The sequence below is a fragment of the Ambystoma mexicanum genome, chromosome 1q (genome assembly GCF_040938575.1).
Source record: "Ambystoma mexicanum isolate Mex_15411 chromosome 1q, UKY_AmexF1_1, whole genome shotgun sequence".
Taxonomy (NCBI): domain Eukaryota; kingdom Metazoa; phylum Chordata; class Amphibia; order Caudata; family Ambystomatidae; genus Ambystoma; species Ambystoma mexicanum.
The window spans coordinates 1,506,031,860-1,506,050,512 of NC_090922.1; the positions used below are offsets into that span (position 1 = coordinate 1,506,031,860).

Here is an 18,653-nt window from a genome sequence, read left to right on the forward strand (position 1 = left end):
TAGCAGGTTGGCTCGTCCACATTGCCACCCCTGCACCCTACCACTGGATTATATTCCTGTGTTCTTACTTCAGCCTAATGCAAAGTGCATGCAGGTTTATCTGGTCACCCCCACACCCACCCTAGGTCCTGCTGTGCCGTAGTTCAGCCTCAACATACGTTTCTTCTGTTTCCAACTTTAGGTGCCCACTCGCTCTAATCACATTTCGCTCCCATACCAGACACAGAGCCCAAAGTCACCACTATAATACCGAGGGATGACCCATCATTGAGGAGACTCATAAATAAATCCAACAGGGCATGGGCCGGTTTGCCCTTATTCGAGACCTCTTCTTTAACGATTGGCACAGCTGCTAGCCTATGCAGAAAGGAGTCGTTTCTTACCTGTAACTCCATTTCTCCAGCATTGGTACGTTTCATGGATTCAAATGCTGTGACTATTTCACAGTCGTCAGGCTGGGAAACCTCCAACTTTAATTTAGCATTTTACTATGGAAAACTTTGACACTTTAGTGTCCTATCAACGTCCTTTTTGGGTGCTTTAGTCCCTACCAATAGGACATCTGGTATAAATAGCCCCGCCGACGCGGCTTCCCATCAGATTTTTACCTCCAAAGTAGAGGGAACCCAAACCCAGGTTTGCCTGCAGGGGTGGCCGGAGGGCGCATGCGAATCCATGAAAGATACCAACGCTGGAGAAATGGAGTTACAGGTAAGAAACTACTCCCTTCTCCAGCATTGATCTTTCATGGATTCACATGCTCTGAATAGATTACATGGCAGTAGAACCAAAGCATGGAGGTGTGTCATAGGCAAACCACAAACAGTATAACATCACATACATGAGACAACAAACCCAGCAAGTGACATAGCAAATATAAAGAACGCCAAAGCTGCGGGGCCTACCTTACTGAAACAGGCGTTGGAGGACCGCACGCCCCACCTGCACATCTTCCACATGTTGCTGGCCCAGACAGTAATGCCTGGTGAAGGTATGCAGCACCGGCCAGGAGGCTGCCTGGCAAATGTCCACCAACGGGATCCCAGACCACAACGCCGCCGATGACGCCGTGGACCGCATCGAATGAGCCTTTGGAACACCTCTCAAAGGCTTGCCAGCTTCTGTGTGACAAAACGAAATTGCAGAGGAAACCCAACGGGAAAGTCCTTGCTTGGAGATGGACTGCCCCTTGTTGGAAGGGCCAAACGCCACAAACAGCTGCTTTGACTTCCTGAAGTCCTGTGTGTGATTTAGATAAAACGTTAGAGCACTCCTAACGTCCAGAGAATGCAGGGCATTTTCCGCTGGCATGGATGCAGTAGCAAACAACAAGGGCAATGGAATAGAGGTCAGTTTGTGAAATGCCGATGGCACTTTTGGGATAAAGTGTGGGTTAGTGGCCAGGAGAACCTTGTCCTTCAGAAACCTTAGGTCAGGAGGGTCAATGACCAATGCTTGTAAATCTGACACCCGCCTGGCCGAGGTAATCGCCACTAGAATAGCCACCTTCCACGAGAGGAACTTCAAGGAACCCGCCGACATGGCTTCAAAAGGAGGTTTCATCAAAGCCGAAAGGACACCATTCAGGCTCCACACCGGTGCAAAATTCTTCACCGGAGGAAAAGTCCGAAACAAACCCTTCAGAAAATGTTTCACCAAGCGATCACTAAACAGAGGAGCAGCATGGTGCTTCCTTGTGAACCTAGAAATCGCTGCCAAATGCACCTTAATGGATGACAACGCCAGGCCCTCTTCCGCCAGGTGCAACAAGTACGGGAGAACCTGAGCTGGGGAAACGTCCAAAGGCTCAACCTCAGGCTGACCCATACACCATTCACAGAATCACGTCCATTTATGACTATACGAGATATTCGTGGAAGGCGCTATTGCTGCCTCCAAGATGCCTCGACATTCTCTGGATATTCTCAGATGGCCGAACTCGGAGTGGTCAGGAGCCACGCCGCCAGTCTGTGAGATGCCGGATCATGATGCCACACTCTGCCGTCGTCCTGAACAGGAGATCCGGATCCACTCCCAACCAAATACGCTCTCGCATCGCCAGATGAAGGAAATCTGAAAACCACGTCTGCCTGGGCCAAAACGGGGCCACCAGAATCACCCGCACTGGTACTTCTGAATCCACTGGATGGTCCTCCAAATGAGTGCGAATGGGGGAAATGCATATGCGAAGAGGCCCGTCCACGGGAACGAGAACGCTACCCCAAGGACTCGGGATGAGCTCCTCTGCTGGCAAACTCCAGACACTGCTTTTTTCCCCTCGTAGCAAACAAGTCCAACTGAGGATGCCTCCATCGCCAGAAGATTGTCACCAGCTGCTCCTTCAGCCTCCACTCGTGCAGCTGACTGGCATCCCTGCTAAGCGCGTCCGCATGCACATTCAGAACTCCGGCCAGATGGAAAACGACAATTTTGATCCCTTGAGCTAGAGACCAATGCCAAACGTTCTGCGCCTCCTTCGATAGGACTCTGGAATGTGTGCCCGCCTGTTTCCTTAAATAGAACATTGTGGTAGTATTGTCTGTTAACACTCTCACCACCGATATGCGGAAGAAACGACTTCGGGGCCCAGTGCACCACCCTCAACTCAAGCACATTGATATGTAACGAAGCCTCCTCCTGTGACCACAGGCCCTTTACCTGTGATTCATCGAGGTGTGCCCACCACCCTACCTGGGAGGCGTCGGCCACGATTGTAAATGGGAAATCCGGCTCCCGGAAGGGTATGCAGTTTACGAGATTGGTTGTGCAAGTCCATCCTCGAAGAGCGTCTATCAAGCCCTCGTCGAACACCAGCTTGTCTGACCATAATCCTCGACTCTGCGACCACCTGTCTGCCAGGAACTCCTGCACCGGCCTCATGAACATGCAGCAATTTGGAAGAAGAGGGATACACAAGGCAGAGGCCCCTCAAACAGCGACATGTACCTTCAGACTGAGACCACCGTACCCACTCTCCGCTCGCCTGCCTTGGAAAGCAACTTGTCCACTCGCTCGCTGGAAGGTTTCACCAGATTGTTTTGGGTAAGAAACTGCGCCCCGAGAAACACCAAAATTCTGGACGGCGTTAAATATGATTTGTCGTAGTTGACGAAGAATCCCAGCCATTGCAAAAGTTCCATGGATGCCATGAGAGACTCCCTTGCCGGTTCCTGAGACAAACCCCTTACCAGCCAAACGTCCAGGTAGGGGTACACATGATGACCCTCCCTCCAGAGGAAGGCAGCCACCAGAGCTAGACACTTCATAAACGTCCTGGGGGAAGACATCTGGCCAAACAGGAGAACCCGAAACTGATAGGGTTCGTATCCGACGACAAACCGCAGGAACTTGCGGTGCTTTTGTCTCATCGGGATGTGAAAGTAGGCATCCCGCAGATCTAATGACGCTAGGAACTCGCCCGGTAGCACCGAGCGGATGACATCTTGAAGGGTGAGCATCTGAAACTTCAGACGTTGAAGATTCTTGTTCAACGCCCGAAGATCCAGAATAGGCCTCCACTGGCCTTTGGGCTTTTTCACAACGAAGTACCGGGAGTACACCCCCTGTCCCCACTCTGCAACCAGAACTGGTCTATTGCCCCTTTTCCTAGCATGAGTACCACCTCCTGCCACAAGATGAGAAGATGCGGCTGTACCCCATGCACTGGCGGAATCGTGACCGGAGGACGCTGAAACACGAACGAGTGGCCGAGACGTACAGTGTCCAACACCAAGCGATCTGATGTTATCCATTGCCCCCCAGCAGATTGTCCATAAGGCAGTCATTGTTGGACTTTTGACTGCTGTCGCTTAGTTGCCGAGGACTGCAAACCTCTCTTTCGCAGACCCTGAAAGTCCCTGCTCTTCTGAGCCGACTGGATGGATTGCTGATATCCAACAGGAGCAGCTGGAGCGTCCGAAACTGCGATCTCTGTTGGAGGCAAAACGGGCATTCCCCGAGGCCCAGCGAAAAGCTCAATAAGAGCAAAAAGAGGGACTACTGTACAAGGAACCCAAAGACTTTGCTGTCTCCGTATTCTCCTTCATTCCCTTAAGGGCCTCATCAATTTTGTCGCCGAACAAGTGTTCACCCTCGCAGGGCATATCGATGACTTTGTATTGGACCTCTGGCCGAAAATCCAGTCACTTCAGCCAGGCTTGTCGACGGAGCACTTCTCCATTATTAATTTGCTTAAACCCTTACTCTGCAAGGTCCGCTTCAATATGTATGCGGTGGTTGGAGGCCTCCTCCCCCTCTCGCACCAACAGCATTGCTTCCTTACGATTCTGCTCCGGATGATGTTCTAGAATCGGGGCCAGCCGGTGCCACATTTCACGATCATATCTGGCCATAATCGCTCCCAAAGGTGTCCTGTTTCCTGGCCTCACTGTCGGGAGGTGCGACACATTTGTGTTGGGTTCTAGCCTTACGGCTGGCTGCCGCCGAAACCACGGACTCGGGCGTGGGCTGAGACACCAGACATCTAGTGTAGACTCAGGAGCCTTGCATTTCTTTTCTAGGTGCCGCTTTACGGCTGGCTTTGAAATGGAGTGGCGCATGTTGCGCAGGCCTTCCTGCCACACGTGGTCGAGAATCAGCACTGAGAAGACCGCTTTCTTTCACTTCCCCATATGGTCGAGGAGGAAGCCCTCCTTGCGTTCCTCTTCAGACGCCAGTCCAAACTGCAGACACTCCTTTTACATCATGGCGTGGAATGAATCAATATTTTCCGGAGGAGATGGTTGTGCCGGGCTACGAGGCGGCTCCACCTCAGGGTCTGTGTCTCATCCATCATCCCTCGTCGGCGATGAAGACACTGTGGAGAGTGTCCCTCGGCGCACTTTCAGGTTCCGACTCGGGTAATTCCCCTTCCTCAGGGTGACTCAGCGGACGCCCCAACCCCACAGGCAACCATGCCAGAGGAGACTTCCTAGGTGCCTCACCAGGCAAACTGTCGACCACCGGCACCGCCGGACTCAGAGGCGGTGGCAACCTCGCATTCAGTTACCCCAACAAAGACTGGAGCGTTGATTATGCCTGCAAAGACAGCATGGACTGAGGATTAACCAAAAGGGAAAAGCAGCGGGCCAGCCCCAACCCCACTCAACGTCGACTGCCTCGTATTCTGCATCCCTGAGGAAACAGAAAACGCATCAGGATCCTCCTGTAGAATGCTCACAGGAAGCCCAGACTCAAAGGCGGCAGGCTTCCACTCCCCACTCGTCGTCAACAAACTTTCCAACTCCATCTGCGATGACAACAACATTGGACCACATTCAGGCAACATCCTGGATGGCACCGAAGACACCACCGTTGACGATGGAACCACAGCTTGCACCATCCGGTCGATGAGGGAACAATCGTCGACGGCCACCCTGGTCTTAGATTTCACAGGAGACCTGGACTTTTTGGAAGATGACCCAGACCGGTGCTTGGAAGACCCCTGCTGAACGAAGACCTGTGATGATCCTTGGTCGATGAGTGCTTTGACAAGGACTCCTTAGGCCTCGTCTGTCCATTCCCCGACACCGATGACTTCTCGGGCCTACCACCAGAACCCTTGGCCTTGTCAGGTCGATCAGACTTGGAAACAGATGAACCACCAGTCTTGGACTGATGAGACCGAGACGCGTAGACTTGCTGCCTCTCCCCACCTCCGACGAGGGCTATTTAGTCCGTTGCTTTTTGGAGGGGGGCTCTGCTGACGCCACTCGGTGATGCTCCGAGGCCTTCTCCGCTCTACCTGAAGCCTGGCTCCCCCGGGCTGAACCCACCTCCGACGCCGGGTATGTGCCCTCATTAAGCTAATATATGAGCCGTCAATTACGATCTTTCAATTTCTTCTGCGAAAAACCCTGGCATATGTCGCAGGCATCCGCCGAGTCATGAGGATAGAGACAGTAGATACAGTCCATATGGCCATCCCCATCCTACACCTTCTTAATGCGGCATGTAGCACAAGGCCGAAAAAGAGACTTCTGGACCACATATGACATCCTGGCCCACAAACGAAACACACGTGCAAAAACACTAAGAAACACGAGGTGATCCCAACAGTTTGGAGACGGTTGAAATCTGAAGGGAAGCCGCGGGGCAGGGCTATTTAAACCAGACGTCCTATTGGTGGGGACTAAAGCATCCAAAAAGGACGCTGATAGGACACTAAAGTGTCAAAGTTTTCCATAGGAAAACACTAAGTTAAAGTTACTGAGGTTTCCCAGCCTGACGGGGAAATATTCACAGCATGTGAATCCATGAAAGATCCAATGCTGGAGAAAAATACCCAAAATACCAGCCTTGTCTCTGGGCTCTGAAGTGGCTTCTTCAGCACTCAAAACGATAATTTGCTCTGCAAGGCAAGATTATACCATTAGAATTCCCATAAAAAGATATCTGGTAAATTCCATACTCATTCACCTGGCAGTGTATGTTAATCTAGACTCTGTACTAGAGTAATAGTTACACAAGAGTGAGGTCACCACATAAGCGTTAGACCATTGTATGAGGCGTCAACATACTGAGGATGCTGCTAGAGCAGGGGTCTGAAACCATTGGCTCTCCAGATGTTTTGGACTACAATACCCATCAGTCCTAGCCAGCAAAGACAATGGTGAGAGATCATGGGCGTCCTACCAAAGCATCTGGAGAGCCAAAGGTTTCAGACCCCGGGGATGGGGTAAGGAATGTTTCCAGTGCATCGTAACGATGTACAATAGTGACCACAGGTACAGATTCAACAGGGGTCAATACCACAGTTGGTCCGCATGCTGAAAAACCCCAAATAAAACGGTGTAAGAATAATGATTATCAGGACTCAGGAAAAGGATTTATCTTGTTCCTTTATTGGATATAGGTAGAGAATTAATAGTTCAGACAGGTTACTTCACCCCTTCTGAATCTATGTAGACCTGTTATTCACTTGCATTGCAGAGGGAATACGTCTGCCTTCTTGTTAATCAGTATAAGCCCACCAGTTCTCCGGCTTCTGATCCCTCATTCGATTCTCCTGGAATGTAACAAAAGCAACACCGTTCAGAGTTTGCTCAGCCTTTTTGTAGCACTCCTCCATTATTCCACTAATCAGAGTCTTCATTGTTAGGCGTCCCCGGGTCAGTTACAATGTGGAAGCCCCACCCCCTGTCATGGCCGCCGTTCGTTCACGTTGGTTGCTGAGTCACCTGCTGAGAATGCCTCAGAAGAACCCTGCCCTTGGAGTGGGGGCAGCCTGGGTGTCATTGCCGGTACAGAGGCGTGGTACGGCCAATGCTGGTTTTCATAGAGGAAATGCAGTATGGATGAGGCCTTCCTCTGCCCGTACTTCACACGATAGCTTTAATGTTATTGGACATGACCTCTTGCATGGTAGGTAGAGAGCCGGTGCCCCATTGCAAAGCCACAGTGCTAACCTGGCTTCAGAGAGGCATGACTGCAGAGAAGGGTAGAAGCAGTCAGTATCCGACCCATCGGGGTTACATGATGAGAACGAAGGGAGGCAGCAGCCAGTACCCAACCCAGTCACACTGTTGTGCTGGGCAGTTTCTTCTCCACAAAGGGGCAAAGTGATTATTATGTTGAACAAACCCAAACAGCACTTTTTCTAAGCCACTGGTGAGTAAAGATACTGGGATGTTCTAATACATTTCCATCAACCCAATTCAACCACTTTCCTAGAAAGGTTTACAAGTAACAGGGATGCCTGGAGGAGGATAGCCTAAAACTGAAAGGGATGGTTAATCTAGTAAGACGACATTCGCTGGACAACAGGGAAGGGCAAGGTTGTACAAGTCCCTAGGAGGTTTGTTCAGTAAGCGTAGACACTCGTCGCAGAGAAATTGGTGGAAAAAAGTAACCCAATTCTACAAGTGAATAGAGCAGCGGATAAGGGGGAGCCTGGGCCTCGAAAGTACAGGACAGTGTCCCATCACACCTCAGCTATACGATGTACAGTGTAATGAATCCAGTGAGGTCATCCCTTCCTTTCTGGGGAAACTCTCTTCCCATGCGGCCAGGGAAGGACAGCCACTTCCTGACCCCGACCCTGGGGGGTGTGGAACTTCGTGGGAGGGAAGATATCCCCCTTTACACTCCGGGCAGAAGTGCTCCTATTGGCACTGTCATCAGAAAATATTCAACAAAGGGCACCTGGTTAATGCCTTACTCTACCCAGGTAGGTAAACGTTTATCAGACACAATTGAGTAAGGTCATGTGGAGAGCCCAAACGGAAAAACACAACATCCAATCCTGATTTTCAAGAAATGAAATGGTTCAAAAAGAGTTACATATACATTTGTGGAAACAAAGGATACTCAACGAGAGACATGAATACAAAACATGGCATGATACATAAGTAACATGGCCCAAAGATACATTTTGGGTTTAGATTTCCGACAATTACAAACCCTGTAATCCCTATGAGGGATGGAGAATCAGAGTATTGAGAATGTAACTGGGGTACATATTTAACAAGCGTGTAGAAACTGTACAATGGTGAAGTGTTTACCACACAAGTGAAATGGGTCAACACAACTGTGTTTTAGCCTAAGAGCTATCTTGGAGAAGCTGTAGATGGAATGGCCTTCATCATGACGAGAAACGTGGTGCATGTAGGAGAATTCTATGTATATCGTAATCTAGAGTCCAGTGACTACTGGTGATCCTCGTGTTCAGCGAGGGGTAGGATACATATTTCGTCTGCTGGGTCAGCCTGTGATCTGAACCAAAATGCGGTCCTCCTTCTGGCGTTTTCAGAAGGAGTGCCGCATTCAACTCGGGCCCTCATGCGGCAGAGGTCTGCTGTTCTCCAAAATCCTGCAGCCCTGCTGTTTACTGGCCACGTACCAGGGATGCATCTCTCGGAACCGGACCACTGCAGCCATTCCGGAGGGTCCAAAAGAGGGACGTGCTAAGAGAAGCCAAGGAGGAGAACCTCAGACTAAGTGCCAGTACAGGCGACTCCCATGGGTGGGCTGCAGAACCGCCAAGAAGGGATCATCAAGAGCAGTGCAGCTGGGTGGGAGAAGGTGCTGGTATCGACTGGGAAAAAGGCCTGGAATCCTGTGAGATTCACGAGGATCAGGCGACCGGTCACAGCTGGAGTGAAGTGATTAACAGGGAAGAGAAAGAGAGGACAAAGGTATAGAACAGCACAATTTTTAGCAATTTTCTGGAATTTAAGGAGGTCCGGCTCAAATCTGAAAGGGGCATGGAGGAAGTTCCAACGGGAGGCGCCACTTGAGGAGAGAGACCTGCCACCCACTCTGTTTGGAAAAGTGTTTGACAGTCAGAGTTGGAGTTAAAGGAGAATAGGGCTCTAGTAGGGGAGTATTTGGTGAGGGAAAGTTGGAGATAGCATGGTCCAAGGCTCCAGAAGGCCTTGTGTATGATGCAGAGGGTCTCGAGTCTGATCCTTGCAGCCACCGGGAACCAGTGAAGAGATTTAAGGGCTGGAGATATATGGTTCTTGCGCTTGAGGCCAAGGATATGTCTTGCAGCCCTATTCTGGATTAGCTGCAGGGGGCATAGGGAGGAAAGAGGGAAGATTGAGAAAGACGGTTGCAGTAATCCAGCTTGGTGAGGACCAGAGCTCTGGAGACATTCAGGTTCTGGTAGAGGGTGAGGGAAGGAAGAATGCTTCCGAGGAGGTGGAATCAGGCCCTCTTAGTAAGATTCATGATGTGAGGGGTGAAGGAAAGAGCAGAATCGAAGATGACCCAGAGAATTTTGGCCTCACAGGATGGTGGGGGTAGAGGCCCCCAAGAGGGTGGCTGAAGGGTAGGAAGAAAAGAGGGCACAGGTGTCCCAGTGACCAGGATCTCCATCTTGATGGCATTACGCCAGAGGTCATTATATGCACACCATGCCTGAATGTTGGACAGCCAGTCAGGGATCAGAGAGGAGGGAGAGGAGGTAGTAGATGGACATTTGAAAGAAAGCAGTGTGTCATCGGCATAACACTAGAAATTAGGAGAGAAGGAAATCAGGTGAGATAGATATTGAAGAGCCATGGCGATCGGATAGAGCCCTGGGGGACGCCTCACAGATATAGAGGGTGGAAGAGAAAGGGCCCAGTTGCAACTGGGAAAAGTGGTTAGTGAGGAACGAGGTCAGCCAATCGAGTGCCCAGTCAGTGATGACAAGTCGTTGTTTTACGAGGACAGAATGGTTGACCATGTCAAAGACAGAGGAGAGATCAAGGAGAATGAGAACAGCAGGAGAGTTGGAGTCGAGGTTTGCGAGTATGATTTTACAGGTGTTTAGGAGAGTAGATTCCGTGCCTCTGGATGCCCGGTATCCAGATTGATGGTCATGTAGGCAACCTACAAGATCAGTGTGGAGCGACAGTTGGGAGAGGACAAGCTTCTTCAAGGAGTTTACCCAGGTTAGGGGTAGTGGAAATAGGGCGATAGTTCGCAGGGCAGGAGGGGTCAGCAGATGGCTTTTTTAAGAGAGGGTGCACAAGGGAGTGCGTGAGGGATAGAGGGGAAAGAGCCAGAGTCGAAGGAGTGGTTATAGTCAGCAAGTGCCGGGGCCAGAGAGGAGAAGTTGTCCTTAATGGTTCTGGAAGAGAAAGGAAGCACCTATTTGGAGGAGACCTTCATAGAGCCGACCACTTTAGAGACCTCATCCGGTGCTATGGGCAGGAGGGAGAGGGAGGGGATGGAAAGAGAGGGGCCAAGGGAGGCAGGGAAGCAGGCACGGGAGTGGAGATGGGGTGGAGGACAGTGAGGACAGGATTTCCGGGGTTTATGATGTGAAATGGGAGGCCAAAACAGTGCAAAGGGCCTGGGAAGGAAGGAGAGAATTAGAGACTGCAGCTGGATTGGCGAGCTCCTTGCAGATTTTGAAAGGTTCAGCCGTGCGGTTAGTGGTTCCAGAGATTCAGGCTTGGATAGGGGGGGTGGATAGAGAAGAGATATTGCCTTTGGAGCAAGCGGCAGGCCAGTTTGTCAGAGGGGAACCCCAAGGTCCGCCACTTCCATTCAGCAACTTGTGTTTCAGAGATGCTAGATCGGAGTCGTACCAGCTGATGGTTTTTATGTGGATCCTCATAACAGGAGCAAGGATGTCAAGGGTGTTCAAGATGGAAAGGTGCAGGTTGGCAAGGACAGAATCAGAAGTCGAGTCAGATGTGGGGGTGGAGGGGATGAATGTGGAGACAAAAGCAGCGACTGACACTCGCTTCACAGGTCGAATGATGGCAAAAAAGGCTGGCAGAGCTGGGGGCGGCTCAGATTATTCAAAGAGCAGCATTTTCAGGGCTTTGCAGAAAGGTCCAGTGAGAAGGCTCTTCTCTTAGGGAGGGGGCGGGCATTTCACTGATTTGCTGCAATGTACGGCAAACTGGAGCCCCCTGCTTTAGTGAGTCCGACTTTGGGTAGGATGATACGGTGGGCGTAGGGCATTCTAGTAGGTCTGGCAGAGTGGGCTCTAACCATTTTCTGGGACAGGTACGGGGGAGCAGAGCACGAGAGGCATTTGTGGGTAATGGACATGGTTTTGAAGCCAATTTGATTCTTGATCAGCAGCCAGTGTACCAATTCTCTGGCTGTGGAAATGTGATCTCTTGGGGATGCTGGGTGCTGCTCAGAGTGCATTATTTTGAAGGACATTGAAGGACATCTACTTGAGGATATTTTTGGAGGAGGTGTCAGCAAAGAGGGTGTTACAATAGTCCAGCTTAGAGCCAATGACTGCCCGAGCAATGGTGGCAGTTATCTGTGTTAAGGAAGGGTTTAGCAGAGTTGAGTAGTTTTGTCGTATAGGCCACTGAGGAGGCTATGGCGTTTACTTGCCAGGACATTGAGAGAATAGAGTCGATGCAGACTCCTAGACTCTTGACGGAAGCCGAGACTGAGACTGAGATTGAAACGTTGTTGCTGAGGAAGGAGAAGTATTGGTCGTTGAGGTTCTTAAGCACCACTTGGGAGCCTACCAGTAGGATTTTGGTTTTCTCCCCCATTTAGGCACAGGTGGTATGCCACCATACAGGCCTTGATGGTGGAGTATGTGGCATTGAGGGTGCTGGAGGCTTCTGATTAATTGCCCGTGAGTAGCGGTAGAATGTGTGTCATCAGCATAGTTGGTGTAGGCTATGCCGATGCAGTCAAGGGTAATGAAGATGGGTCTGGTAAAATAGGTTGTATAATGTGGGGATAAGCTCGACCCTTGTGGAACGCCGCAGTGGATTGGGGTGGCAGTGGCACTGGTGGTCCCCACAAATGACACTTCCTTGTAAGAAGGAGGCACGCCAGGCTGTGGCTTCAGAGGAGAAGTTAACCGCAGTCCTAAAATGGTGGCACAGGATTTTATTCTCCACAAAGTTAAATTCTGCTGATAAGTCTAAGAGGATGAGGAGGGCAGGCTTGCCGGTGTCCATGATATTACCCATTCTCCAGCAGTCCCGATGCAGTAGCGTGACCAGAGCAAAAACCAGATTGCCTCATTCCCAGTATATGGTTGGTTTCAGGGAAATGTTGGACTTGAAGATGGGCAAATCCATCGAGTATTTTTAAAAGGAACGGCAGTGTGGTTTTTGGTCTGTAGTTATTGGGGTTAGTAGGGTCTAACAAAGGTTTTTTAGAAGTGGTGACACCCACGCTTCCTTGAAGCTAGAGGGTAATATACCTGTGGAGAAGGTGGCATTTATGAATGTGGAGAGGACTAGGGTCAGGGCTTCCGCGCATTCCTTGATGAGGCAGGGCAGACGTCTGCTTTGCACCTTGAAGGTTTACGACCGAGGATGGTTTGGACTTCGGATTCTGTAGTCTGTTGAATCTCCTTCGACTGAGGGACCAGCATGGTGTCTCAGTTAAGGTCAGTAGTCTGCAGGTGGGAGAAGGCTTGGTGTTTTTTTTTTCATTACCATATCGATTTTGTTCAACATTGCTGGTTCTTGGTGATTAGAGGGGGGAGGATGGGCTTTCCAATTTCCTGAAGATAGTACACCTTTCTCTGGTGTTGCTTTTAGCATTACAGATTCTGGCGTTATAGGAGGCGGATGTTACTCGAATGACAGCTAGTTTGTGGGATTTGGAGATAATGTGGTATTCTGCTCTAGAGGAGTCAGGTGGGTTTTTACGCCACGTTGCTTCTGCGAGGCGTTTTTTTGCTCCCAAGTTTGAGCAGGTCAAGGGTAAACCAGGAATTCGAGTGACTAACCGGTTTCGCTCTACGTGACGCAAGGGGCAATCATGTCCACCGCTGCAGTTAGTGTGTCAGAGTAGAGGTTGGCTAGGAGGTTAGGGTCCTTGGAGAATGACTGGCAAGGCTTTCTACCAGAATACACCAGCCTCTTGGCTTTGACTGGCAAGGCCTGCTACCAGAGGATACACCAGCCTCCTGGCTTTGACTGGCAAGGCTTTCTACCAGAATACACCAGCCTCTTGGATTTGACTGGCAAGGCCTGCTACCAGAGGATACACCAGCCTCTTGGCTTTGACTGGCAAGGCTTTCTACCAGAATACACCAGCCTCTTGGCTTTGACTGGCAAGGCCTGCTACCAGAGGATACACCAGCCTCTTGGCTTTGACTGGCAAGGCTTTCTACCAGAATACACCAGCCTCTTGGCTTTGAGAGGCCATAAGTACAGTTACACACGTGGTAGAGCCCTGACCAGTAAACCCCTTCAGCACCCAGGACAACAGACAAAGACCGCTATGGGAAGTATTAAGACCTAGGTCTGCAACCTTTGGCTCTTCAGATGTTGTAGACTACAACTCCCATCATGCCTTGCCATCACTGTCATCTAGAGAGCCGCAGGTTGCTGAACCCTGTTCGCGTGGCCATAAATAATGGCAAAATCCTGCCATGTCAAAAATACTGAAGATACTGGGGGCCCCTTCTTGTGGGGATGCCCAAGATGTTTGAAGAACCCATGCACCCCTGTGTAGCCGCTAGTCTATCACCTTCCTGGCCGCAACTGCACCCCAAGAAGCCGCTGTCCCTCAGGCAAATATTATCCACAGGAAGCCACTGCCCCCACCATGGACATGGAACAGCTTTAGTGATTCACCAGGCTAGGCTGATCTACTGTTGTAGATTGCATTTATTTTATTTTTATTGGTTATTTATAACCCGCTTAATACCCACAGTTGTCTAAGTGCGGACCCGGGGATCGAACCAGTGTTGCTCTAAATCGTGTTGCTTCCAAGGCGAGCGAGTTGCCCCCGAGCTACTAACCCCTCCTCCCCCCCCCCCCCCCCAAGACTACTGATCCCTTCATCACAGATTTTAACGTGAACCCTATGAGGTCTACTTGATCACACAAATAAAATGAGCATTAAAAAAATGGGAGTCACGGGGGACGGTTTTGGGAGTCCGATGTGGTGGCTTAACAGCGGGAAGGACATGAACACAAACTCAATCATTTACAACATGCTCTGCTGAGGCGGGGAGGGTAAACCTGGAGACCATGCAGCATATGAAGGGCAGGCAGGGCACGGGAACAGCTGGTCACCTGCATGTGTAGCATGAAACGTCATGTAGAAACGTACCTCACATCATACTTGGCATGCAGGCCCAGTTCCAGGTCCTCGCCAGGGCAAACTGCTCATCTTCTCACGTGCGTGACCTAAAAATCCAAGAAGTAAAGCAAGTGAGTGAACGCCCATAAAACTCCCCAACTTCCATGATCTGCAAAACCGGGTCACAGCTTTACCCGGAAAAACACAAGGGCACCTCAGCACTTCCGGCCGGCTTATACCAAAAGCTTTACACAGAATCACGATTCGGGTTTAATGTTAATGGTAAAGGTATTTGTAGCGCACACCGTCGCTAACGAAGTTAATCCCTAGGCGCTCTGGCGGATCTGCAAACAAGAAGGCGGGGTGTGGTTAGCGGGGTGAAGAGGGCGTAGGAAAGTGAGAAAGGGGATGTCCTGTTGGCAGCTTCAGTTCGGTTTTCACCGTGCACTGGGCTTTGGTGTGAATATCGGATCAATGCGAGTCCTCGTGTGCTGTTGCTGCGACATGTGTTGTTTGTTTGTTGTTGCGGTTTAATAATGAAAACACGCACAACCTCTTAATGTTTTATCCTAAGTAGGGTAGAGGGTGATGGAAGGCGCAAGTTTAAGGAAACCAAGAACCATGTATGCAGCATAAACCGTGCAATGCATTATAGGTAAAGGGAAACTACAGAGCAGGCCTGTAATAAACAGCCAAACACGTGAGCAAGTTTCCTGCACAGTCAAACTAAAGGGGGGTGTGTGCGCCGGCCCCAGGATTCACTGGGGACCTACAAAAATGTGCACAAAGGGGTCCTTTTCGGCGCTCAGACGTCAGCTGCCCCCAGCAGGAAGCTGCGACTGCTGGGGGCCCATTCACCCAGCTCCCGGCCAGCCAGAGGAATGCGTGCGCATGCGCAGGCAACAGGAACGACGCTTCACCGTTCACTGGATTAATGCGCCATTTGGGGGATGCGGCGCGTTTTCACCTCATCACCCCCACCCAGTGGTGATATCTGGGGAGAAGGATAGAAAGAAAAAGGATAGAAAAGAAAGAGGGGAAGAGAAAGGGGTATAAAGGGGAGAAGGAGAGAGAAAAGATATAAAGGAAGAGGGAAAGTGAGAGAAAGAAAGAAAGGAAAGGAAAGGAGGAGAAACAGGAAGACAAATAAAAAAAGAAGGGAAGAAAAAAGCAGGAGAAGGAGGAAGCAAGGAACGTAAAGGAGAGAAATCGAGAGAAGGGGAGAGGAAAAGAGAAATAGAGGAAAAAGAAATTGGCTACAGGGGCGGTTGGTCAGGGATTGTTCTAGCCCCCACGTACATATTCCTCTTACGATGAACACCTAGAAAATTAAAAGGGAGGGTGCTGTTTTATAAATTTCAAGCAAAGTATAAAAGGTACACACCTTTTAAACCTAAAGAGGTGTACTGCAACTTTCCCGGTTTCCTGCAAAGTCCAATCTTAAGAGGCGATTTCCCAGGCAGCCTCAATCGGGCGCTCCAGTGCTCTTGTGCTTAAGTGCTTGGCCATGAGCCTAACGTGCTCGGTTGGCACACTGGCTTCAGCAGCAGAGTGCCAGGGAAAGCAGTCCATCGCACCAAATAAATGAAGGGTGCAAATGGATTTCAAAACGTTTTGCTGGACCAGACAAAACCCGGGCCACGTGCCATTACTGGTAATAGCCCTTTACTTCTTGCAACCTCTCTCTTCCTCCCACTTGTTGGGGGCTCTACCCCAAATAAAGGGCATGACAACGGAGGACAGGGAGCGCTCTTTAAACGTGGGCAAGTGATGAAGTAGTCTATGGTCTCCTCAGGTTTTTGTTTGCATTGGTTTAACATGTAGCATTCATAGTCCCTATTTGGCTCAATGATAAGCTGTGATCAGAGAGGTAAAGTCTGTCTTGTTTTCAGGGGCAATGGTTTTGACAATCGTTTTGATCTCACCTCCCACCAGGTTGATGAACATGTCACTTAATGTAGGTGATTTCTCTTCGCCCGCAGCTTTGACAAAGTGGTTGAAGTCCTCCACACACTCAATCCATCTTGGACCTTTATCGCACTGGGGCATCGGTGTGAAGGGAAGTGGTTTGCGCAGTAGTGCTGCTTTGGAGGTGGGTTTACTATAGGTCCTATATCTTGCATGGCACAGCTTGCCGTCACTGATAAAATGTGCTTTAAATCTGTGGGGAATGGATTTGCTGAAACATTTGCATGCTAACATGTATTGTTCGCCTGGTGGAGTGTACCTAATATGTAGTGCAGAGTCTTTCAAAATGTATCTTCGCTACTACTAATGAATTGACACCTGAAGTTAAGGGAATTGACCCTGTGATAAGGGCTGGGATCTAATGATGTAGAATGTATGGTAGTTGACGCAGTGAAAATAAGGGTTACGCCTGGTGCGATATTACCGCAAATTCCTCAGTATAAAATACCCAAGGAAGGGTTAGAAGGAATTAAGCCCATATCACAGGATTTTCTGGTTAAAGGGATGCTAAAAAGATTGTGGGGAGTCCCTGCAACAGCCCAATTCTTCCAGTGCAAAAACAGATTAATGGGAAGCCTTGCATTCCAGCACAATGGCGATTGATTATCCATCTCTGAGCAATAAATACAATTGTGGAACCACAGTATCTGGTGGTGCCGGACATGACTTCCCTGTTCACCAGGATGCCGCCTTCAGCAAAATATTTCACTGTTGGGGACCTCAAAAATGTTTTCTTTAGCATTACGATTTAGGAAGACAGCCAGTACCTATTTGTCTTTCATGTGGAAGAGCAGTCCTACACTTTCCGTAGGGCCCCCCAAGTTTATACTGAAAGCCCAAGTATTTACAGCCTAGCACTGAAAACACAGCTAGACATGTTCACACCAACTGCAAATACTACACTGCTTCAATAAATTAATTTGTTGATAGCTGCAGACACCCAAGCGCAATGTATGGATTGCACTGTGCGGTTATTGGTGTTTTTGGTGCCAATGGGATAAAGTGACCCTAAAGAAACTGCAGTTTTGCAAAAACCAGGTTACCTATTTAGGACATCTATTGTCAAAAGGAACGTGTAGATTACACCCTCAGCGCCTAGAGGCTATAATGAAAATACCTTTCCCTATCACACAGAAAGATGCTTTTTTAGGGATGATGTTTTGCAGGCGATGGATTCCCAATAGCAAAACCATTGCTAGAACTAACCCTAAGGTGCAGTCCAGTCACCTTGCCATGGACTGCCGCTCAGCAAGAAAGTATTGAGGTTTTAAAATCCGCTTTATGTAATTCACCTGCTTTAGGCACACCTGATTATACTAAACGTTTGTGTTGTTTGTGCATGAAAAGCGAAGCAGTGCGTTATCTATACTAACTCAACAGCAAGAGGGTAAAAACAGACCATGAGCAAATCTTTCTTCTACATTGGACCCAGTGGCAAAGGCACTTCTAAATTGTTTAAGGGGTGTAGCGGCTGCGACCTTTTCTATGAAACAAGCCGATGGCATAATATTGGGACTCCAAGTTACATTGCCTGTGCCACATGCAATTGATATCTTATTGAATAAAACTGAAATACAACACCTGACAAATGCCAGGTTGACTAGATATGAGCCAACGTTATTGGCTCCAAGTATTGCCATACAATGGTATAACACTCTACATCCTGCCACCTTGCTACCCCTCCCATCGGATGAATCAAAAGTACTGCACGATTGTTTATTAATAACAGATAATGAAATGAAGAGACAGGTCGAATTGATGGATACCCCCAATTGATAAACCTGATGGTACATTATTTGTAGATGGTTCGTGTTGTAAATTACTGAATGGTACTACCACGGCAGCATACGCCATTATAACATTAAAAACTATTGTTGAGGCTTATATCAGAGCTTTCTGCACAAGCCATACCCGAGCCTGTTAGTGGAGTTCCGGTCTTGTAGTTCATATATTTACTGACAGCCAATACGCATTTTGAGTACCTCACAACTTTGGCCGCTTATGGGCTCAGAGAGGATTTTTAACTTCACATGGGACAAAAATACAGCATGGTTCCTTAATTTCTAAATTATTTTATGCACTCATCTGCCAAAGAAATTGGCCATTATTAAATGCGGCGCGCCAAAGGCCATTGTAAATGATACAGGGAAAGGTAATGCTTTTTGCTGACAAAATTGCAAAGGCAACTGCGCCGTCCCCTGTATCTTTTATTTACATTACAC

At 49.2% G+C, this 18,653-nt stretch overlaps 1 protein-coding gene across 3 annotated transcripts in view; it reads right to left on the bottom strand.

Annotated features, from left to right (window-relative positions):
* The window catches only part of ST3GAL3 (ST3 beta-galactoside alpha-2,3-sialyltransferase 3), a 1,489,309-nt gene that overhangs the window by 1,336,255 nt on the left and 134,401 nt on the right, over window positions 1–18,653 (bottom strand). For all 3 annotated transcript variants that reach the window (XM_069642409.1, XM_069642406.1, XM_069642407.1), the window contains exon 2: window positions 14,494–14,570. The gene's annotated coding sequence lies outside the window, so the exon portion shown is untranslated. The remainder of the gene's footprint in view (window positions 1–14,493; window positions 14,571–18,653) is intronic.